We start from the raw sequence: 23,945 nt of genomic DNA, 5'->3' as shown, positions 1-23,945 counted from the left end.
TTTTATCTGGCTCTTGCACTATTTGGGCTTCAGTCTTTTGTAAAAGTCATGTCGTTTTAGTGGGATAGTCTAGGTATATGATTGTAAGGCAGACACAGGAACACCTTACTGGAGTAATTGAAAGGGGGAAGATGCATGGAGACCCCGAGCCCAGGCTGCACAGGCAGGAGCGGGCAATGGCGCTGGAGCCGGCGCAGCCCCACCACGGGTTCAGCCCGGCTTCGGGCAGGCTCCGGGGCTGCCCTTGCTGTGCACCCGGACCCCCCTGCTCCCCGCAAAGCGAGCCTCTCGGGAACAGACAGGGCACCATCAGCTCAGCTGGCTGTTCCCCAGTCTTCACACTCAGAGGTGCCCTAAAGAAATAGGTGGGTTTGTTTTTTTGTTTTTTCCTTGCTTTTGTCACAAGCTTTGGGCGCAGAAATGGCCTGAGCGGCACCATTTGTCAGAGCCAGACCCAAGGTGGGAACCCAGCCCCAGACCTTTGCAGTTCACTTTCAGGGGTGCCTGGACGGCAGTGGAGGTCTGGGAAGGCTCCCGTGGGCTCGGCAATGCAGCCCCGTGCTTGCCTGCCATGCCTGGGAAGGTTGGCGCTGCCCCGGAGATCCAGAGGGACGACAGCTTAATCCCTCTCTTGTTCTCCTTTTTGGCTCTCTGCTCATTGTTAGTCTAATTGGTACATTGAGGTTTATGATAAAGATCAAGCCCACCGGGTAATGGCAAGTACTGTAGCTGCCTGGGGTTCATTTGCTGCAGTTCCTGTGTTTATTATTGCTAGAATTAAATAGTTTCCCATGGAGAAATGGCTAATGATGTCACTAAAATATGAGGAGGGAGGAGGCAATTACAGCCGTTCCTGACCTAGATGTTCTTGCTCAGGCAAACAAAACAGCCTCGTTTGCTGTGTGCGATATAAAAGGCTGCGGCGGTGGGTTGTGCCTGGTGAGCCCGAGGAGGCAGGAGGAGAGGGAAGTGCTTTATGAGGGGAGAGTCTCCTCTTCGTGCACAAATATCTAAAAACTATTAATTTCGGGCAGCAGCTAGGAAGAAATACATGAAAGGGAAATTGATTTCTATTTAAATGGTATGTTTTCATCACCTTTTTTCAGAGCATGAACATTCATCTTTGAGTACCTGTGCTAATTGATTTCAAATGCAATTCAACACAATCACTGTAGAATAATAAATCTAGGGGCGAAGAAGTAAAAGGAGGGATATTAGTGTGGCACGGCTGGAGGACGCGGATGGGGAGAAGGGCAAGCTGCAGCACGGGGGGCAGCCCACGGCCCCCGCAGCCCGTGCAGAGCCGGGTCCCTACGCTGAAAGCCCCATGGGCGCAGGCAGCAGGTACATCAGCCTGTCTTAAAGACAAAAGGTACGCAGCCAGCCTGCAAAAGGTGGGTTCAATCCCATTAGAGGAGTCATTCCGGGATCGAGGACGTTTACGGCTAATACGGAGGGTCCTGTTAATCCACATAAGCTTTCAGAAAGAGGAGATTACGAGGGAGATGGGGTATAGGACTCAAATCAGGAAACGGAGCCCGAGCTGGCCAGGAGGTGGCCGGGCTGCAGGCTGGGGAGAGCCGAGCATCCCTGGGTACTGCAGCCACCCAGCCGGGCTGCGCTCCCCAGCCAAACCCAACCATGAGGCCAGGGCCGCGGGGCGCAGGGAAGAAGGAATTTCTGGGTCTGGGAGAGGGCCTGGCTTCGAGGGGAGGCAGAGGGGACTGGCAGATAACAGAGAGGGCTGAACCGCTGCCAACTCCTGGAAGTGATCTTCCTTTTATTAAGGGTTTTGTGTGCTCCCGCGCGCTCCTCAGCCACGTCGCTCCGTGTCACGCTGGGTTCCAGCACTCTGGGATGTGAAATGCCACGATGCAAGGCGCTGCCAAATGGAGAAAGTTAAAAGAAGCCCTTTGAGCGCTCACAAGTGTGAGCCGCTCCTCTCAGGAGCACTGTTAGTCCTCACAAGCACCTGAATTAAATTTATTTCTGGGAATATTGGCTACAGTGTCTCCCTGCGCAGGAGAAAAAGTAAATAAAATTTCCTTCAGGCACATTGATCTTCACCGTCAGCCATCTGATGGTTAGAGAGAAGGTAAGAAATGAAAAGAGGCGACCACCCGTGGGTGAGACAGTGACCGCTGGGGCAGGGGCAGCAGGCTTTGCACACCCAGCAGCACCCAGGCGGCCCAGCCCGGCAAGAAGAAAAGCAGGGAGAGAGTAGAGGAGCTGGAAGGGAAACAGTAAGACCTGAAGACGAAAATAAGCGTTACATGCCATTAAACATTTATGACGTGCCCCAGCGAGGGCTCCGGCAGGCGCGTGGGGTGCCAGGCACAGCCCTGGGGACCAGCAGCTGCTGCTGTGTAAAAGCGTGGATCTCCTGCTACGGCAGGGTCACTCGGACCGATGCATTTCAACATCGTCTAGTGCAAAGGACGTGAATGGGAGGGCACCGCAGAGGAGACTACTCTGGGGAGCAACGGCTCTGAAAAACTTCTAGCTTTTAGGTGTTTATCCTCAAATAAATAATGGAACATGATACCCAAAAAGCTGCTGTGGAAAAATGGGGTAATGGAAGCCCTGGCTAAATGTGAACACGGTGGGTGAGAAGGAGGCGAGCCGCTCCTATCTCAGCATGTGGCACTTATAGACAGATATTGCAGTGCTATAGCCTGTTGTGGTACTTACATCCCAAAAGGATGTTGAGAAATTGGGGAGAGAACAGAAAATAGCCATAAAAATCACTTGCAAGCCAAAAATACACTGCACAGAAACCAGCTAAAAGAGCCTGACATGTTGAGCTTGTCAAGAAAAGAGTGAAAGATGCCCTGATTACAGAATATGGGAACTTCTGCAGGAAAAAAAGATGGAATAACAAGATGTCTTTAACCTGAGGCCAGCTCCACGAGGAAAGAGGGGCCCAAATTAAAGCCATGGGGACAAACTACCCAAGGGGGCAGTAGCTTTGGTGTTTTGTGCCAGCCTGGATGCCCTTCCCCATAGACGTTCTACACAGGCACAAACTATTGGGCACGACATAGGATTAATGAGTGAAATTCAAAGACTTTTCATAAATGAACCATCTATGAACCTCAATACGGCATTGTAGTATAAAAGCTCAATAGCAATATTCATATTGAGTTATCTCCCGATTTATGGTGCATGAGATTGACTGGTTTGACTCTCATTTAATCTGAGTCATTTCACACATCCTTGGGAAGCAGACCTATGTAGGAACTGCCCAAAATTGAGATTCTGCTGCAAATTATCTGTTCTTCTGCATTCTCCACCGCTGGGATAGAGCTGTGCATTTTTGTCCACATAATAGCTGGACCATTTTGAAGCAGTATCATATGGGCATCATCTTTTCAAAATGTACTTGGCTTGTTCATTCCCACGCATCCTTGATAGCAGGGAGGAGGGAGATAGCAGGCAAGGCGAGTGGGAGCCCGGGGCTGTGCAGAGCCACGGTGACAGGAGGAGGCTGGTGCTTCCAGAGATGAGGAACCGCTGCGAGTCAGGACAAAGCTCGGGGAGCGCATTTCTCTCTCTCTGTCTTCCACTGCCTCCTTCTCTCCAGATGAAGGACCTGTAACCTTGCCAGGGGAAGGGTTAGAGCTTAAAAAAAAAAGCACCCTGATCACTGCTGCTACAATTAAACCAGAAACAGTTGGAATGCTTATATTGATGCAGCTGAGACCATAAGCAAAATAAAACCAGTAAAATAATGGCCAGTGGACAGTCGGAGACCATGGAAAACCTATTGATTGCAACAGGGTCTCTTTTCTGTACAGCAGAGTGATCTCGGAAGAGCGGAGCTTCGGGTAATTTCTAGCAAACAAGGTACCGTACACCATTATTTGTGGATCCTGGAAATCGAACTGGAGCGTCCGGGTCTCACTAGTACACGCTTATTTAAGAGCAGACTCTGGTAACAAGGAGCTGGTCGCTGCCAGAGCATATCGGCTTGCTCTTTTGGTGCACAAATACTTTTGGTTTATTTGCCGTGCAGATCGGGGCAGGGGGAGGCCATGCAGAGGTAGGCAGAGACCCCCCATCAGAGCTGCTGCCATGCCGAGGGGCTCTGGGGCAGCGGGCACAGCAGAGCAGGAGCAGCCCGAGAGGTTGCCTGTAGTTTAAAGTAAAACCCTTATACTCCGTTTTACGTGAGAACTGGGAATAACGAGGACCGAAGCCGCCAGGCACTGGCTCCAGACAGCACCCATGGCCCAGTTCTGAGCGCTGGACGCATACCCGAGCGTCCCCAGACCCGGGCTCAGGGGTGCAGGCCAGGAGGGCGTGTGCAGGTTTGTCGGGGCCGTACAGCCCGGACGGGCAGCGGCGGGAGCGCCAGGAGAGATTAAACACGCAGCAGGAGGGGGGAGCAGCGCCATGTCCCCTTCTGCAGCACGGGCCCGTACCATGGGCTGGGCTTTCGCTTTCCCGGGCAGACCCTGATCCACTTTCCCAGCTTCCTTGGGGAGGAAGGGAGGGGACAGCGGGCACACCTGGACTGGGGCCTCGCTTGTGTTTTTTCCTTGATGCAGTGTATTTGTTCATGAGGGTTTCATTGATTATCGTGAGATAAATGGCATCCTTCCTCTGCTAGCCCTGGCTCCTCACTTCGTCACTGGAAATAAAAGAGGGGAAACATGCCTGAGCCGCCTGGACACTGCCCTCGCTGCTGCAGAGCCAACGGGGCAGCGCTGGCGCCCGGCGCCATTCCCCTACAGGCACTGGGACAGTCCTCCCTGCACGTGTCCCCGGCCAGCCCTGAGCACCACAAACGGCCGCCCTGGCCGTGTGCCTCAGGGCCATGTCCCCCTGCCCTCGGGGGTCTCGGGGAGAACCATAAACAAGGGCCTTGTCTGACATGTGTTGGCACTAAAGGTCTCGTGGTGCATTTAATTTAAAAGGGGGCTTGCCCTGATGTTTCTGCTTGACAGATGTATCCATTGCCCACCGCTGTGGCGTTCGTTGCATGCCGATCACTGGCACTGGTTCACCGTTCAGCCGGGACCACTTTCACCAGTGGGCAGCTAGGGGAGCCCCCAACAGAGGACTTGAGAGAGGGGGGGTGGTATAAAACAGAGGGAGGGACATTTGATCTCAAATGCTGGGCTTTGGGGTAAAGAGGGGCCCCGGCTGTGGGTCAGTGCACAGGACAGACCTGTTAATTACCTGGGAAAGAGGGGAGAGAGGAAGGGTATGGCCTGCTCCTGGCAAACCACAGCCCCATGGCAGGGCTGGCTGGGGGGCACGGCCCCACGCCTGTCAGCATGGCCCCACACCAGCCAAAGGACTTTCTTTAAAATCTGTTTATGGCTTCACGCTGCAAGTCAGCACAGAGGAGGCCAGCACAAATTTATGGCAGCAAAAAGGAGAAGCCCTAAAACACAGGGTGAAAACACAGGTGTAACAGTGTCAGCAAAAAGAAAAAGCCCAGATCAGGAATTCACACCGTTACACATTCCATGTGTCAATAGAGGGAAAAGTCTCCAAAGTTTTACAGTTAACTTGTATACTTTACCGTGGATGCCATGGAAAATATAAAAGAACCAAACACAACCTCGTAGTAAGTGTATAAAACGCTTATAACTTGCCAAGCAAAAACTCCAGCATGATCTGTGCACCATCAACCAGGTTCTGTGTTTTCTGCAAAATCAGTGATCAATTCTAGCAATTAGCTCCATATTTTTTAGGACTTTGTGGCAGCAAGGTCTAAGCTCCCGCCAGCCCTGCAGGGCTGCTGCGGGGCAGGCAGCACTGTCCCCAGACAGGGACTCCCAGCAGGACGGCTCGCAGGGTCTGGCGAGCGCGGTGCAACGAGAGCCGTCGCTTACGGTGTGGCCAGCGGCCATTCCCCTACGCATGCTGTGCTGGGGAGAAGATTGCCCTGCGGATGCACTGTGCTGGTTCAGAGGGATGATATATCAGCGAGGTTGTATTTGGGACTGTTATATATGAGCGGTTGTCTAACGGGTCTCTGTAGTTACAGCCAGTAGCTGGTGCCTTGAGAAAAGGAATAAAAGCAACAAATCAACCTCGAAACAAAATTAAAACCAGTGTGCTTCGCAGATGGCGAGGGCAGGGGCTAGGCTGTGCTAGCCCGTGGCGGTGGGGATGGGACATCAGGGTCCTGCCATCGCTGCCGCAGCCCCGGGGGACAGCAGCACCCTCCCCTCGGTCTGTATGCCAAACCCTGCCCCGTAAAACCCTCGTCAAATCATAAGTGAAATAAAGTTGTTCAGCCACAGAGGTGCGAGAAAGGGCTGTTTGGAAGGGGCAGACTGGGCAGACTGGGCAGGCTGCCACTGCCGTGGGATGGCCAGGGACAGCAGTTCCCAATTACGAACCTTCCTGGGATCCATATACTGGCTTGATGAAAATAGTTGTATTATTTATATTATTTACTCAAGCTGCCGTCATTTCCTGCAAATGATTTTGTAGGCTGTCCATATGGGAAAGGCTGTCAGAAGCATCGCTAACCCGCGGTCCCGAGTGCAAGCCCCACTGCCCAGCCCCAGCAGCCCACGGGCATCCCGGCTGGCTGGGCAGCCCCCCGGCACTGCAAGGCAGGCTTCACACCAGCTACCTTCTGCCTCATGAGTAACAAAGAGATTTCACTGCGAGTTCAGAGGTTGTGAATTTGATAAACTGTCTCATATTTTTAAATGAAAAAATGATACTTCATCTTTCTAATGACAGAAAACTTGGAGATGGTTTACAGTAATATATGCCTTTTTTAATACATGGCTTGCAATCTCAGGCCAGCAGCTGTATGAAGAATGGAGTAGCAGGCAAAAGGTTAATAGAGCATTGGTCCTTTTTTAATTGAAAAAATGACTGAGGGACCATGTAGCAGACCGAGCAGTAATATTATTACAGGCTGTAAGTACTGTTCCAGAGACTTACTGTTCATCTGGGAGCAGAGTAATGAGCACCAGGCTGTGTCTCCTGCCTCGGCAGGAATGCGGGCTCGCTCGCAAACAGGTTCATAACCAGCTCGCCTTTGAAAATGGAGATGATTTCATAAATGTTTGTCTTCCTTTGCAAACTTTGTGTGTGGCATGGTCCTGCAGAAAGAAGTATGCTGAATCACTGGCAAAATTGATTCCTCCAAATCATGCCTCGGTAGCATTGCACCTGATCTGCATCGGCGTGAAAAGGGTCTCGGGGCTGGGCTGGGCTTTGAGTTTATGGGGTAAGAGGTGCCTTCTGATCTAGCGTATTTGGCAACACTCCTGGGTGTAAATCAGCATTGCTGTATTGATCTCAGGCAAACTACAGCAATTTACATCGCCTGTGGATTGGGCCCCCCGTGCCCTTCCCTGGCACTGCCCATCGTCGCTGTCGCAGGTCCACCACAGTGCCCCAGCACCGGCAGCATCCCTGCGCCGTGGATGTGCTCCTGCTGCCCGCCCTCCCCATGCTCTGGCAGTCACGGCACACACAGACCCTCCTGCAGCTCTGCCAGGGCTCCCCAAGAAGCTCTTGACCATTCTTAAAGGTGACCCCATGATTTTACATGCAAATTCACCCTGCTGGGTAAATAAATGCACGCTGTATTGAGCCATGCGTGGGGAGAGCCCCCCTGCAGCCCCTGCAGCCCTGTGCCTCGTGGGGTTCGGCTCCGCTCCTCCACGGCCCTGGCCAAGGGAAGGGGCTTGATTTGCACAGACAAAGTGGAATAGCTTCGCTTTTCTGTTATAAAACAATTACGAAGCTTTTATACACCGGTCTTATCAGGCTTGATGTGTCTCGTAGAGCAGGAAAAAAAATCACAGCAATTTGGCCGGTAAAGCAGCCAGCGTGCTGCAGGCCCTCACCCTGAGCCCAGTCCCGCAGGAGCACCGGCGCAGGGCAGGAGAGGTTGCCTGCGCATGGGTGAGACGTGGTCCTTCCCCGCAGCTCCCAGGGCAGGCACCCAGGTCGGCGACTCGCGGCACGGACCCGTCGCCGTGCCCCGCACGCAAGGCTGGATATACACCTATAGATGACGTGTGCATATAAGCCACGCTGCACAGGCTGCACCTGCGCTGAACAAGGCCACCGTGGTGCTTAAGCTGGAGGTTTCTCCTCCAGCAGTTGGGTTGAAACCCCAGGGAAAATCTGTGTGCACCAATAGAAGAACCAAAGATAATAAACAAAGCCAATAACATGGGGAAAGCTCTCTGAAAGCCTGCAAAAATGGGCCTTGAGACTAAAACTACCCTGAAATCCTCTGGGGGAAAGACGCTCAAACAATAAATAAAAGATGAAACTTGTATAAATTATGGCAGTAAATTATAATGTGAAGAAATACTGAGCTTAATGTTCTGCTTAGGCTACGAAGGGGAAGAGCAGGGCTGACCGTCATTAGTCGATGAGTGCCCCGAAGCCAGGGGTGTTGCTGAAGGCATTAAAAATAGAAGAGCTGGGGAGGACGGAGGAGCGGAGGAGGCGGTAGGGGACAGGGATCACTTTCAAAATACATGGATGCAGCAGGAAGCCAGAGGGTCGGGGTCTGTGGGGGCAGCCGGGCTGGGCAGGGACCCGGGGCTGGGGTGTCCCTGTCCCCACAGCCCCATGGCAAGGGAGCACAGTGGAGGCAGAGACTGGAGAAACTAAATAGCAGTGATGGAGGGTTTTGGTGCTGCGCAGGAGGTCGCTAATTGGGGTAGATGGCCCTCAGGACTAATTGCAGCAGGGAGGCTTGGGCGGCCGTTGCGCAGTGCTGGTGGCGGGGCGTGCAGCCGGCCGCTCAGCCCCGACATCCCGGGGAGCACCGTGACCCCACAGTGCCGCCTTCTCCAGAGGTCAGCAACAGGGATAAATGGCAGTCTGACAGCCTGTGAGGGGGGAGAGGAAGAGGGGGAGGAAGCTCTCCTGGAGAACCTGACAGAGAAGGGAAAGCCACATTTCAGCCTGCAGGGACGAAGGGAATCCCATCCCTCCGGGTTGGTTAGCACGGGACTGGCCAGAGGAAGAGAGGGGTAACCCTTGGTGGGAGGTTTATTTGGCAGCTGGGGTTAGTACCCTGCTCAAACCAGGGTGACTCCCGAAGCAGAGGCTGCGGCGGGGAGGCCCAGCGGTGCAGACAGGGCTAATTGATGAGGAATTGCCATCAGAGCACTGTGTCATCCAGAGGAGTTGAACTCTGGGCTGGCTGGGAAGCAAGGCTGTTAAACAGGTTGTGGCGGTACTTTGGGCTGGTGAGGATTTATGCTCCAGAGGAGCAACTCTATCCGTCATCTGTGAAAAGCCTCATTTACAGAGAGACACCGTGAGGAAAGGCAATCAGCTTGAAACCTGCTAAGCTGGGAATTTATAACTGCTCTGCGAGGGAGAGCTCATCCCTCCGTTCAGCAGGAGCTGCAGAAGCGGCAATGGGATGCAGCCCCGGGAGCCACGGGGACCTCCCATCCCCCCAAGGAACACCCCCTCCGGGGGGCACGCTCCCACCGGGGCCTCCCCTGTCCCCCAGCAGCCTCCCTCAAAGAAGCTCTAAGTCTGGAGAGTAAAAATGGCGATGGACTTCCTAATCAGCCTCTGCTGGGAGACAGCCATCTGTGGAAATAGCTGGGAGCGCCTCCCTTAGGAATATGCCTTCCTGTCTCCAGTGGGCAAAAGGGAATTCTCACGGGAAAAAGAGGGGAAAAGGGCATTTGGGAGGCACTGCATAACCCCTGGACCTGGTGATGCCACCCGGGCTGTTGCCCCTTGTGCTGGAGAAGGACTTGCAGGCGTGGTTGGAGAAGTCTCGCTGCAGCCCGGTGCGGATGCCTCCTCCTGCCTGCGGGCACGTGGACCCCCCCGGCCCCCCAGCAGGGCGCAGCGCCTGCAAGGACCTGCCACGCTACCGGGAGCACCGAAGCCGGGCTACTGCCCTCCCGGGGTGGCCACCCACGGTCTGCACCCGCTGCCTGCCTCAGGGGGGACATCTGCACCCGCTGGTGGAAACCCTCCGGTTCCTGCAGTGCCACCTGGCCTGTGCGGAGCGGGGTGTCCCACTGTGTCCCCGGTGCTCCCCAGGGAAAACCTGTGTGCGGCAGCCACGTCTCCTGCCCAGCTCTGCCAGCCACTGTTCAGGGGAGGGAAAACGGTGGTTGTGGTTGATTGGTTATATTTATTGGAACCGCTCCTGGCAAAGTGGTAAAGCTGGCAGGGCACATCGCAGGGATGACGAGCGCCCTCCCCTCGCTTTCTGTGGCCCTTTTCATTCCCCTCCCCAGCCTGGGGCTGAATGGAAGAGAGTAATTTGGCATGGGGTTGCAATGGTCCCCCGGTCTGCTCGGTGGCATTGCCCCCCCAGAACAAGTCCTTACAAAACCCTGGTCCCGGCCCCACTCTGCTGGGGTGACAGCCTGGCCACAGACACCGACGCTTCAGGGGAGAGCCAGGGGACCAGGAACAGTCAGCCCATTTCCCCAGACAACCCCGCGAGGATTTTAAATTTTTTACCATTTGTGAATATTTGCTGGCAATGGATTATTAAGGTTGCACAGGCGCCTGCATTAGCAGAGCCCACGCTCATCCCATACTTGTGTCCTTCTGTGATGGACCTCCATGTAAAACCCCTGACTGAAGGATGGATAGCTAACATCATCATTTGTGCTGCATTTTTCTCCCCCGTGGAGGATGAGCTCCAGTTACTCCCATCCATCTCATTCTTTCAAGTCATCTTCATTCTGCAATTTCCCCTCACCCCGAAAAGAGTAAAAAATCGATCCATTTCTTTCCAATTTCAGACCGGGAGAGGGAAGGAGCCTGGTGAGAGGCAGAGGATGCCTTTTGCCACTCTTAGCACATGCCTCTCTGTGTTCCTCCCCACGCCCCCGGCGCGCTCCCCGTTCAGAGCGTGCGAGTGCAGCTGGTCGGGAGTATTGATTCCTCCCCGGAAAGTGCAGCAGGCTGCGCTCACACCCTGACCTCCAGCTCACCCTGCCAGGGCCAAAAATACACAGCTTCAAGTCTCTGCAAGACAAAAAAAAACGCAGTTTCTCCACTCGAGAAGGTGAAGGCTGTCCCAGCCAGGACAGCAGCTTGCGATCTTGCGGCTGTGCGTGCCCCAGGGCTGCACGGGATTGCCACCAACACCGGCAACCCAGGCGACAGCCAGAGCTGCTCCGCCTTTTCCGTCTTTCCATTATTTCTGCATTTCAGTAACATTCCTGCACCATATTTACATGCAACTACAGGAAAATGATTGATCCTGTGAAAACCATCTTTTCCTTTAAAAAGTAAGGAAATAAATAAATGAGTAAAATTAAAAAACAAATTCCTTTCTCAAGCAGTCACTCCCGTCTGCAGCAGGGAGACAAAACCTGATGGGCACTAGCGCTTGAAGAGTTTCATCCCATCCCGGCCCCGCCGTACGGCACTGGAATGGCCTGGCGAGAGGGAAGGGGGCCAGTCGGCAGCGCGGAGCAGCAAGGCTTCCCGGTGTAGGGCCGGGGAGCAGAGCCATCCCACGGGAGAATAGGGAAAGGGGACAGTGGAAGGCAGAGCCAAGCCCCTGGGCTGTCCCCAGCCCCTCCTGGCATGGCAGCAGCCACCGTGGTGGCTGTCCCAGACCTGGCCATTCTGCAACACCATAGAAAGGATTTAGCAAGTGTATTAAATCCCTTGAAGGAGAAGGACGGGCCCTGTCCCTGTCTTCAATGAGTTGCATTTGATTTCGGCTGCTCTGTACAGTTTCACTGCAAGGCGGGACCTCTAATAATGCCGGCGGTGTGTGCTCTGGCATACCGCATGACATACGCTTTTTAGAGGGTTAACAAAATAAAAGTCAAATACACACCAGCATAACATTCTAGAGGCAAATGTCTTTGCCGTAGCGTGGTTACTCTTACACTAAATTTATGCTATAATATATCACTATTGTACCCTGTGCCATATCTGACAACAAATATGATTTTAGGTGTCATGCAGCAGGCATTTAATTATTGGAGACATGGGCTTAATGGTATTTGTGTCACAGGAGTGAACGGTACAGATGTATCTTGACTCAAGGAGACTGAAATGCTTGCTTTAAAACTACCTCTCCTGATAATAGGTAATTTTACAAAAATGGTTAAATGAATCGGATTCAAACAAGGTCTGTTTTTTTCATCTGATCAATAGATCTGAAAGAAACAATGCCAAATATCATGAGTTATTGTGCAGCACTGATGACTGTCAGGACAATGGGAATAGCAAAGACAAATACACACCTTTTCCTCGGTTATTACTTTAAGCCTTTTATTATCATTATCATGGGTGATTAAAAAGCCCATTAATCAGATACTAAACAGATTAAACTCTATGAATTAATTTTCTGGAAATAACTAAGACAAACATTCTGTGCAGAGCTCATTTAATGAAATAGAAGCTGTTTATCTGCAAAATTAGGGCTTGCACGTATCTGAGCTTCAGCTGGAAAAATCCACTACCGTGTGGGCACGGCGGGCGCAGGCTGGAGACGCCACCTATTTTTTACCCATTCTAAGTAAAAGAAAGATCTTGCTCTAAGTAATTTATGATTCATTACACAAAGAGCTCATTAGCTAGGACTAGAAAATAAAATTACGGTCATTTAAGAAATAATTCCTTGATTTAGTGTTTAAGAAAAGGAGGCTGCAGGACAGAGGAAGCGTGTGCCGCCCAGCAGGGACCGCGGAGCTCTGCCCGGGGAGGGGGGGGCTTGGCGCAAGGCCTGGGTGCTCGGCACAGCTATGCCTCTTCCAACCTGTCAAGGGCTCGTCCAGCCCTGACACAGCTTATGGAGGGGAAAACAGAGCCGCCTCCTCCCTCGTCCAGCTCTGCCCTGCAGTCACCGCATCCCCCTCCAGCGCTGCGCTGCGCACCCCGCGTGCGGCGGGACGGCACCGGGTCCCCTCCACGGAGGAGCCGCGGGTCTTGCCAGCATCCCGGGGAGCACGGGCTCCGCTCGCCAACACTTGAGCTGGCGCCGGTCGCCATGCGCCGGGTGAGGGATGGCGTCCTCCAGGTACACGAGAACCCATCCATATTTTGGACATGATGGCTCACGTACAAAAGCCAGCGCCGGGCATTGCCTCGGGACTTACAGCAGCTGAGGCAGCGCCAGCCTCAGCTCCAAAGTCCTCCTAACTGTGAGCCCTGCAGTGACTCACCAACACTAAAACCCTAAGCGTCTACTTTATTTCACCTTTGCACTTACCTGTGCTATAAAACTACCATAAATAATTTGTTAAAAATTATGGATAATAATAGGTAACGTTTTAATTGTAGAGAGACATCTCTATCTGGTTGAAGTTTGGCCTGTTATTCATGAATGTAAACAAAAAGGTGGGGAACAATCACAGCAGCCGCCCAGGAGCCCGCGGAAATGCCCGTTGCCTCATCAAAGACCAGCGCAGAGCCTTCGGTGCTGGCAAGTTCAAAATCCCCTCACTCTACACCGCCCTGATGGCCCAAGCACCTGCGCTGCGTGGGGCACCGTGGCTTCCTCAAAGCTGCTGCCCGACAGGACTGTCAGCAACAGGAGGACTTGGCAGAGGAAATCTCTAAGACAAGGTATGTTTTCTTGGAAGCAATTTCATAATCATGTTATTTCATTATCATGAATAATTGCTGACATCTTTTTAACACGACTGTATATCACATAGGTCCTTCTCATGCACCTGCTGCTGGGTCCAAACAACCTTGTGCCTGGTACTGCAATGGGGACGAAGAATGGTGACCTTGAAGGAGCACCCTAAAATAAGATGTCTGCTTCTGGTATGCCAGCAAAACATAAATCTGGGGAACTCCAGGTTGGGGCCAGCTTCAGAAGTTGAGATTTACATAAAAGGCAACACGTTTTTCTCTAGGCTGAAGTGCGTAAGGCAGCAAAGGAGCACAGAGTTTCATCAGATTAAATTGCTCAGTGGTCTTGATTCAGCTCCTGAAGCCCACCGATTTAACAGCGGTGAGATTTTAAGTCAATCTGAGGATTTTCTTGTTGGTTTATCTACATCTGCACTCCTGCGCTAGTCACATCCTCAGCCTTTTCTCTGTAAGCAGGAGGTAAAAGGGAGCCAAGATTCCCGTCTAACTGCAGAAATCAAGACAAGATTTCAAATTTCACAAGGCTTTTCACAAAAGTATGGGAGTTTGCAAGTATGTGTGTGTCCTACAGACTACCAGCTAGGTCAGCTGGATGGAGACACATCAGGCAGCACTTCAGTTAGGGTTTGCTTCATCGGTTGACAGCCTGATGGCTCAGCCCAGGCTCCCCCTATGCACCGAGCCCTTCCTTGCATGCCACGTCTGGGCCAATTCAGTTTTGAGGGAAGACGGGTATGTGCCAGGACACCCGGGCCACGATGCACATCACCCACCCTACCGAGCGCTGCTGGGACAGGCACGGCTCTGCTTCCATTTGCAATGGCTATATCCCTCCTCAATGCGTAATTTTTACCTATCAACAATTAAACAAGAAGATGGTTCTTACCAGTTTTGCCATTAATGACAATGATACAGGAAATGAGCATTAATTGATTTTTCACCCGTATCTTTCCCTCCCACAACTATGGAGCTGCCTTTGAGTGTACAATATTGGAGCCAATGTGCTAAACAAGTTTCACCTATGGTGAAATAACGCCCGGGACAAGTGATTAAGCAGCATGGCAGTGACACAGTTTGCCTTTATAGCTTAGGTATGCACATGACGCGTGACGCCCCTGCATGATCCCACGTGGAAAGATCGGCAGAGCACGTTCCCGTGCCGCCCAGCAGCCCTGTGGTGCCCCATAGCCCCCATGCTGCCCCATAGCCCCCATGCTGCCGCAATGCCCTTCTCTGCAGGTACAAGCGTTCATTGCTGGAGCCAGCAGGATGCGGGCACTGCACCCACAGACACGGGAGAGGGGACAGGAGCCCTCCCTGCCCCGCTGCTGCAGCCCTGCCTTTGCCGCAGGCCCCCCAGGGTACCCAGACCCCCCCGGTGCTCGTTTGCCGCTGGTCTATATGATGCACAAGCATGTTTACACTCCTGGTCCTGTTTGCTGTGCAACCGTGGTAATGTCCTCCTCCTGAAATTACCCAGCTACTCACTGCTGTTATCCCCATCCCTGGTGTAATGAACAATCCCAATCTCTAAGGCATTTCTCTGGTTCCTGAGTAATGCTTTTGTGTTAAAAAGAAGGCATTGAAGGAGCTTTTAAATCCAGTATCCAACCCTTAAAGCATCATCAGACACAAGTGGACCTTCTGTTTGCATTCATTTATAGCCTTCTCTAGAAATTGCCTATTGAATTACTATTTCTTGTGCCTGTTTAAATAAATAGGCGTATTTGTTATTGCTGTTGAAAGTTCCATGTTTGGCCTTTTTAAGTCATTTGATTAGGAAGTAGAAAGAATATTTTAGCAGCAAAGAAGGCACTGACAATCAGCACTAGTAGGAATAATCCAATTTTCTTTACGAAGAAGGGCAAGGGTCCTCCTAGGAGGTCAAAGCTCCCTTAGCACAATTAGAACTTTAATTAATGAAATTGGTTGAGCCTCCACCAGTGGAGGCAGCGTATTTGTCCCTGCCCGGCAGAGATCTAGGAGGGGAGACACAAGCTGCCTGTGCCATGAGGCAGTGGGGTCTCCTGGCTGTCACAGCCATGGGAAGAGCCATGCAGACCCCCCGCTTCCCCAGCTACCCCCCAAACGCAGCCGGACCCCCCGCCCCACCGTGGTGGCCATTTACTCTAGAGATGCATCTTTTGGGCTCTTCATTTAATGTCAAGAGCAAAATTGGCCTTCTTCAGCAGCTTTGTGACGAGCAGAACAACTCTCGGTACGTCGTGCTGTTCAGACATGCTGTCTGCAATTAATATTGCATAACAGCCTCCTGATTCCTAAATTATGTATTTCTCCTTCTCAGCATCATGTGTTTTTTACAGGGTTAATTATTTTCCATCATTCCGCCTTTAGCAACAGTCGTCTTAATTAAGGGGGCCAAGTTCCACTCTCATTTCTGCCTGGCGGATCCTAATGAAATCAATGGAGCTGCACGGTGTAAATGGGAGAGAAATAGTGGCCATCTATGTAAAAATAAAATGTTCCCTCTCTTGTTGATTAATGCGTAAAATTAAACCAAGGCATAATCTCCAACTTCTGACTAAATGTCAGGGAGTAAATTACTGCAAAAACCCCACTCGGAGTGGCTTTTCCATGTGCAGTTCACCTCTTGCTCGTTCCCCTCCAGCCACCCTGGACCACTGAGGAGGGGACCAAACTGAACCGAGATGCTCAGGTGAAACCCTGCCTTTGTGGAAACCAGCAGCGTCTCTGCCATCGCACCGGCAGGTGCCAGATCCCGTGGCTTTGCTTTTGGGGATTAAAAATGATTGCAGAAGTTTGCAGTGAGACACCGAGGTCACTGTCGCCTCTCCTTCCTCCTTCCTTTCTCCCCCTTCCCCCTTCCCTCTCCCTCCTTGCCCATCAGAGCTGTTGGATACTCAGCCCCTGGAGCTGGGCACCTGCCAGCTCCCCGCTGCCCCGGGCTGGGTGCTGTGGCGGGGGCCACGCTGGCAGCCTCCATCCCTCCTCACCCCCACCCAGGCTGTGCCACCGCTCCGGCAGGACCGTGCTGGTGGTCCCCGGCCCCGCGCTCCTGCCCGGGGGTCTGCCAGCAGGCAGCCCTCCCAAACCTGCCTGCGGTTTGCTTTAAGGCTAGGAATCAAACAGCTGGGGAGGGGGGAAGATTTTAAAACAGCCGAGAGCGCCCATGCCTGCCCATGTGCCCGCCCCGGGCTCAGCACAACGGGTAACCCACCAGTCTCTCCTTCCCCTGCCCTGCTGCTCGCCGCCTCTTAATAGCCCTCCGCTGCTGGCAGCAAAAGGGCTTATCTCGAGCTATTCCTCCCTTGCTTGCATTTCCTGACAGCTACCTATTAAAGCAGACCCAGGCATCCATGCAGCGGAGGCTCCAGTAAGTGGATCCACATGCAATATTCATGGATCACTTCAGAATAGTTACAGATCCATCACACTTGGCAGCAGGATGGCGCATGCTCCTAATGCTGGGCTTAAGCACCTTTTTGAACCGGAGCCCTGAGGATGACCACACAGCTTGGCCTGGAGAGCGGCCGGACAGGCGGCGATGCCTGCAGTGGCTGGGTGGTGCCTGGGGGACGCGGGCAGCCCGGAGTCTCCTCCAGCAGTGCCGATGAGGCCAGAGATGTTTCCCGTAAGAAAAGGCAAAGGTCTCTGGGAGGGGATGAGGGCCACCAGGCAGTGTCATCAGCCTGTCTCGCCTGTGTCCCCATCAATACCACATTCAGCACAAGACCACTGGGGTGCCCCGCGCTGTCCCCGTGGGCGGCGTGGCTCTTTCCTGTCAAAGCCCCCTGCCTGCTCTGCAGCCCCCCACCCGCCTCCATCGCAGCCTCCGGGGAAACCCTGGAAAGCTCTTCGGAGACCTGGGGCTGTAGGGCATCCCCGGCCCACCCCGTGAAACCGTTGCTCGTGCACCCGGCTGAAGCGATCAGATAAGCCCCAACAGCACATCGAAACCAAGGGAACCTGACCGGAGCTTAATTCCCTCACTCTGGGAAAGGTTTGTTTACCGGCTTCTTATATGTCTGGCCAGCACCACACTGCAGCTCCAAAACCAATCTCATTCCCCAGGATTAATTTTTACACAATCATTCCGGAGTCTATGATAATCACTCCATAAAAAAATGAAGAGATTTGGGATTTTTTTTGAATGCAGAGGATTAGGTCTAAATACAAGTAATCTGCAGGAAGCTCAGCTGTATGCACACCACTAATCGCTCCCGTACTCTTCCCAGCTTTAGCCCTTTCATTAGTGTTTTCCATAGTAGAGCTGTTTGTCCTTGGTGAGGTCAGGCCGACGCAGACAGTCAGACACGTCCCCGAGAGCCACAGCCATGTGCCAGCCCACGGGCATTTGCCCCAGGAGGCAGAGGACAACATCCACAGCAGCAGCTCGGGCGAGTGGCAGCGCCATGCATTGCTGCAGTGCCGCGCATCGCTGCAGTGCCATGCATCCCTGTAGCATCGTGCATTGCTGCAATGCCATGCATTGCTGCACCACCATGCATCCCTGCAGAGCCATGCATCCCTGCGGTGCCGTGCATCGCTGCAGTGCCATGCATCGCTGCAGCGCCATGCATCGCTGCAGCAAGCAGCGGAGAGGGGCTGGGGGCACAGCTGGGCTCACTGCCTCTTGCTCCACTCCAGAGAGGAGGCTCTGGTGTGGGACCACTCACGCTTTTCACTCTGGGATCTTTCTGGTTTGCTTTCGGAGGGACGTGCAGTAATTAGCATGGGAAACTTCTAATGCAGTGCCACAAACCAGCTGGTTTAAAACATAGTAAACTATTAAAAGAGATGACTAGCTGAAATCCTGAAGCCTTTAGTAAATTCCTGGTGGTTTAACTAGGTGAAGCGTGAATAATAATCTGGGAGCTGGCGATTTCCCCAGACCTGGGGCAGTTGTCTCCATGTTCCCCTGAGTCCCCAGGAACCTCCTTCGGCTGTCACAGGCAGCCACTGGCTGGGCAAAAGCAGCCTGCCTGCCTGCCCGCACCACCTCCGGTGGTGTGCCTTGTTTTAAAGCTGGAGGTGGGGGTGAAGAGATGGAGCCCACCGCACTGGTGCAAACACCTGCAGCCTTTCTGTTCCCATCCCCTGCATGCATGTGAGCTTCCCCCCGTTTCAGGGCTGTCACTTCTGCCTAACTCTCACCTGCCAGGCTTGCGAAGCCCCACTTAACTAACCCTTGTCTTGCCTTTAAAGCAGCAGGGAGTGGAGGAGGTAGCTGCATGCACACCACTCCCTCCTTGTCAGCACACCAGGATTATTTCTGGGTTTTGACGTTGTTTCCCGCTGTGGCTTGGGGCTGAATTCCCGCACATTCCCGGTGGGATGCAAGCAACGCGTGGGCCAGCCCCTGCCTGGGGCTTGGGGGGGCCGGGCAGCAGGCTCCTGGGGTTGCCAGAAAAATGAGGGCTCGAAGGCTGAAAGAAAATACTGTACATAGTAAAGTCAGAAAGAGACGCGTACCCTTTATGTCCAGCAAGCATTTTTGCAAATATAATTAAAATAAATACATATCTGGGACTGGTCTGACCACAGGTATAAGGATGTAGTGCCAGATTTTTAAAACAAAATAACTTAAGCACTTAGAAAAGGACTCAAGCAGACTTTGGGTACTTATGTTCAAAATAATTGTCCCAGGAAACCCAATTCAGCAGCCACCCAGGCTGAAAGCACTTAGGCACACTCGGGCAGGCATTCAGCAAAGCATTTAGCTACCCCAGCGCTGCATCAGCAGAAACCTCGGGGCCTTCGTTCAGGGGAGTGACTCAGGGAAATTGCAAGGGCTTGGTGCTCAGACGGCCGGGGTCCCACCTGGGTCTAGCCTGGGTCCCGCCTAGGTCCCACCTCGGTCCCGCCTGGGTCCAGCCTGGGTCCCGCCTGGGTCTGGCCTGGGTCCCGCCTGGGTCCAGCCTGGGCCTGGCCTGGGTCCCGCCTGGGTCTGGCCTGGGTTCCACCTGGGTCCCACCTGGGTCCCGCCTGGGTCCAGCCTGGGTCTGGTCTGGGTCCAGCTCTTATGCTTATATGGCCACTAAACAGCAATTTTTGCAGGCACCCTCTGCTGCTGTCACGGCCCATGGTTGGTGCGATGTCCCTGCCAGGCACAGGTAGCAAAGCCTGTGGGATGCCCACCCCATTTCAGGTAGTTCTGCTGTGTCCTCTTGTCATGACAGCCCCAGGTGGGGCTCTGGGTGTCCCCGCTGGAGTGGGGACCAGGCCCCGAGCACCCACCACAGTGCCGTCCCCTGTGCCGCTCTGTTTGCAGCTGGTTCCTGCCTCCGTTGGCTGCTGCAACTGCTTTAAGACTTGGGGAGAGGGTGGTTCATTAGCACGGCAGTGTGACGGGAGCCGCAGGTGGCTCGCTCCTCACCGCCTTCCCCAGGGAACGCATTTTCAGTACAAGTGGAGACGCTGCAAACCAGCAGCCTTGGCTGCTAAACGCAGCTGAGGAGGGAGAATGCTTCTGGTAATAAATTCATAGATCTTCACACACCAGCAGGCTGACAAGCACCTGGTTTTAAAGAGACTTTAAAACTATTTTGGGTGCAGTCAGTCAGACCGAGACCCCCTTATGCTTGGAAACCCTAAACACCAGCTTCAAAGGAGGGAAGGAAACTGCAAAGATAGCCCAGAAAAGGTCGATTTCAGTGGGGGCAAATCTTCAAAGCACAACTTTCCTGTAGAGTTAAAAAGACCATGTCCCATTTCCATGAATAAGTCAAAACCTTAAGTCAGGAACCTTTCCTAAGCACCCACCCGACCCAATGGGTGTTTTCTTGGTCGGGCTTGAAAGTGAATTGATGCTCCTGGCTTCTTTTATGTGGTATAGCTGCGCTTCTCCTCCACTGAAACATCATCTCTCCTCTGCTCCAGCTGGTTGAATCTTTGCCCCTGTTTCAAACACATTTCTTTTCTAGCGTCGGTAAAAATCCTGTCAGATGCATCTGCTGGAGGTTGTTTTCTTATTGGTAACCGGGCAAACACTGCTCATGGCTGATGGCTGGTGAGGACCTGCAGGCTGGTCCTCCTGCCCTGCCCAGCACCCACCTCTCCCTGGCAGCTGCCCCAGACACGATGCTAACGCTGCTCGCAGTCACAGCCAGACCCTCTCCCTCTCCCAAACCCTGCTCTCCACACCCACTGCAGACTCCGTTTCTCGTTACAACAAGCAGCCCCGGCAGCCCCAGGGTTGTGCCAGCCCTGCCTGCCTGGGATGGCTGCAGGAGGTCTGCACACTGCCAGCCCCGCGGACCACTCTCCTCCTTCGGGCACAGGGAGGGAAGTCGTGGCCGGGTTGTGTTTTGCTGCAGCAGATTTGATTTTTTATGACTTGAAAGAGGTCTGGAGGAACACTCCACCCAGCGCCTGCCAGGCACACATCGCCTGCAGGGAAATCCAGCACCTCCTCGTCGGGGCCAAGCACGTGCGGCACATCAGAGCCACTGGAAAGAGCACGCACCCCTTACTGTGAGTTGCTCTGGGCCGGCGGTGACATCTCTTTTCAGAAATCCCCTGCTTGGGTGCCGGCCGGCGGGGCAAGGTGTCCATCGAGCACCCGGGGAGCAGGGTCTGTCACCTATGCTAGGGCACTGCAGCTGCAGGCAGAGAGGTTCCATATGGAAGGCACATTCCTCCTTGGAGAGCCTCAAATCTAATCTAAACAGTAATTCCTACAAATTTCCTACTGTGTGTCACTGTTGTATTTTCTAGCAAATGCGCTCACTTAAGGACGGGTATTTATCACCAGCCAAGGACTCAGTGTAACCTGCACACCAGGGCTTTCACCGCTACTGCAGGGGTGGTGAGAAGCGGCTGGTGACGTGAGGGCACGGGACACATCCTTCTCTGCCCCTTGTCTTCAGTGCAGCTTGCAAAACACCCTGTGAATAGTGAAAATGCTGGCTTACCAACCCACCGCCTCTTTCACAGCTTCACACAAAAAATAAGCCACCTAATTGAGGAGAAATGTTCCCAGGATCCGGGGCAGGGAGCTCTGTACCTGGGCCTCCCCACTCCTCTCGCCTGCAGCCTCTGGCGAGCCGAGCTTCTGTGTCAATTACAGGAAAATCAATGAAGATACTGTTCAGGACTCCTTTTCACCATTCAGCGCGGATGATATCCTTCACTTTCTAGCACTGATTCATTTACTTTCAGCCTCTCCAGGGGCTCCTGACATATTGCTATCTCTGAAGAATCTGAAGCAAGAACTGCCTTTGTTTCCACTGCAACTTGTTGGCGTGTGTAGGCACCGGGGACGGCGCTGCCGGGGCCGGGGCTCGCAAGGGGGTCAAAAGGAGAGTGGCTGTGGCACACGGCAGTGTTTTTAAACATTTCTTGCCAAAGCACCTTTCCAATGTCCTCTCAGAGCTCATTTTCACGGAGAGATTGGGCAGGATCAGGGGGCAAAATAGGTCCAAACTCGGGGTTGGCGCGCCATCGACCTCCTTCCTCCAGTTCCGCGCTGTTCTGGCTGAGCTGTCCCCAACAGCAGTGACACAGCACTGCTGCTTGTCCCGCTGTCCTGTCATTGCAAACACATCCCTCTCCGAGCACCAAAGCTCTGCCTAGGAAGTGTCTCCTGACAGGGTTCGTCTGCCTCTGCTGCCAGGGGTTTTGCCTGGGCCACCAGGACAGTGCGTAGCCTTCCCATGCTGCTCACCCACTCATGATAAAAAGCCTCTGATCCACTCACAGCTTGTGCCCAACTGCTGGGTGACACATTTAGCATGCTCCAGGACATCGCAGGGCCAGCGGCAGAAGGGGGAAAGCCCCACTTGTCCAGCAGCCTGTTGGCAATAAATACTCTGCTCTCGCTCATTAACTTTCATGGAGGCAGTTGGGAGTTTTGTACAAAACCCAACATCTGGGAGTTTTTCTTCTGCCTGAGGAATGCCAGAAAAGTGGAAACGTGTATGACATGAGGACTGTACAGTCTTACTCTGAGGTTTATACCCAGCCCCAGGACACATGGTCAGAAACTACGCAAGACGGTGTTAAGTATTATAGAATTGATTTCCAAAATATCTAAAGGCAAAAAGTTGTGGATGTTATATCCTGGGATGCCTGGGTGGACATGTTGAAGCTGGGTACACCATGTCATACACCATGGGTGGACGACAACAGAAACCATGTAAAGAGTCATGTAAAAAACCTATCTCCTGTAACAAAACAGTGTTATTTCCTACCTTTCCATCCTTTTCTCTCTCCACCAAAGACACAAGTATCCCACAGGAACAGGATATAGACCTCCAGGCTGTACTCAAGCCAAACTCCCACCGAAGGCTGAAGAACCACGCTGTGACATAAAACCCAACCCTGCAAGCTCCTCATGTTCCTCCTCTTCAAAGAGAGCTTCATGCATGGAGAGCTTGTAGGATATAGCCCAGAGCAAGGATGGTGCTACAAAGACGGTATTTATTATTTATAAGGCACTTCTATGAACTCAGGGCTCAGAGGCAGAGCTGTCTATGGGGGCGAGCTTTATAAGGAAAAAACCCGTAGCTTGAAGAAACACTGAAAGTATTGCAGCATGCAGAAGTCATGTTCATAAGAGACATTCCTCAAATTACAGAAGTCAGGGTCTCTTGGAGTTCATATGAAATTTGCTGTGTGATTTATGGGGCAGTTTAATTACAGGTAGGGTTCTTTTAGGTGGTAGCGTGCCCTAAAGACCAGGCTTTTAAAGATCGAGGGGTCTCCTGAGCCAGCTTCGGGTTTTGCATTGCCTGGGTGCAGGCTGTGGCGCAGACTCCCGCAGTGCTGTACATGCCATACGGTGACCTATAGCATCACAGGGAAATGCCACGGCCCCGCGGCCCTGTGCTGTGGGGCAGGGGGACGTTGTGCACCCACCCAGCCACTGGTCCCCCAGTGAAGGCACAGGGTCCCAAGCAGTCTGGGCTCCCCACGGCTCAGGCAGTGGCACAGCTTGCAGCCATGCTCAGCCCCCACATGCACCCACGGGGCTCGGGGGTCACTGCGGCACCGGGACTGTCGGGCGGTCACTGTGGCTGCCAGGCTGGGCCACCCCTGGTCTTTTGGGGGGTGACTGCAGGGCACCCCAAAGCGGTGGGAAGGGCACTCTGGGCACCCCAGGATTGTCAGGGGCACCCCGGGGATGTCAGGGTGGGCACCCTTGGGATGCCAGGTCGTGTACCCGGCGCTGCTGGGGCAGACACCCAAGGGGCTGTCGCGGAGGGAACCTGGGGCTGTTGGGGGGCACGCCGGGGCTGTCGGGGGGGTACCGGGGCTGCTGGGGTGGCACAGGGGCTGTCCGGGGTGCACCGGGGCTGTCGGGGGGCACCGCGGCTGCCGGTGCGTGCGCCGTGGCTGCCGGGGGGGGCACGCCGGGGCCGCCGCGGGGGCACGGCGGCGCTGCCGGGGTTGCCGGGGCCGGGACGGCG

Source organism: Aptenodytes patagonicus, chromosome Z (assembly GCF_965638725.1).
Source record: "Aptenodytes patagonicus chromosome Z, bAptPat1.pri.cur, whole genome shotgun sequence".
NCBI lineage: Eukaryota > Metazoa > Chordata > Aves > Sphenisciformes > Spheniscidae > Aptenodytes > Aptenodytes patagonicus.
Note: the sequence above shows the minus strand (reverse complement) of the source record.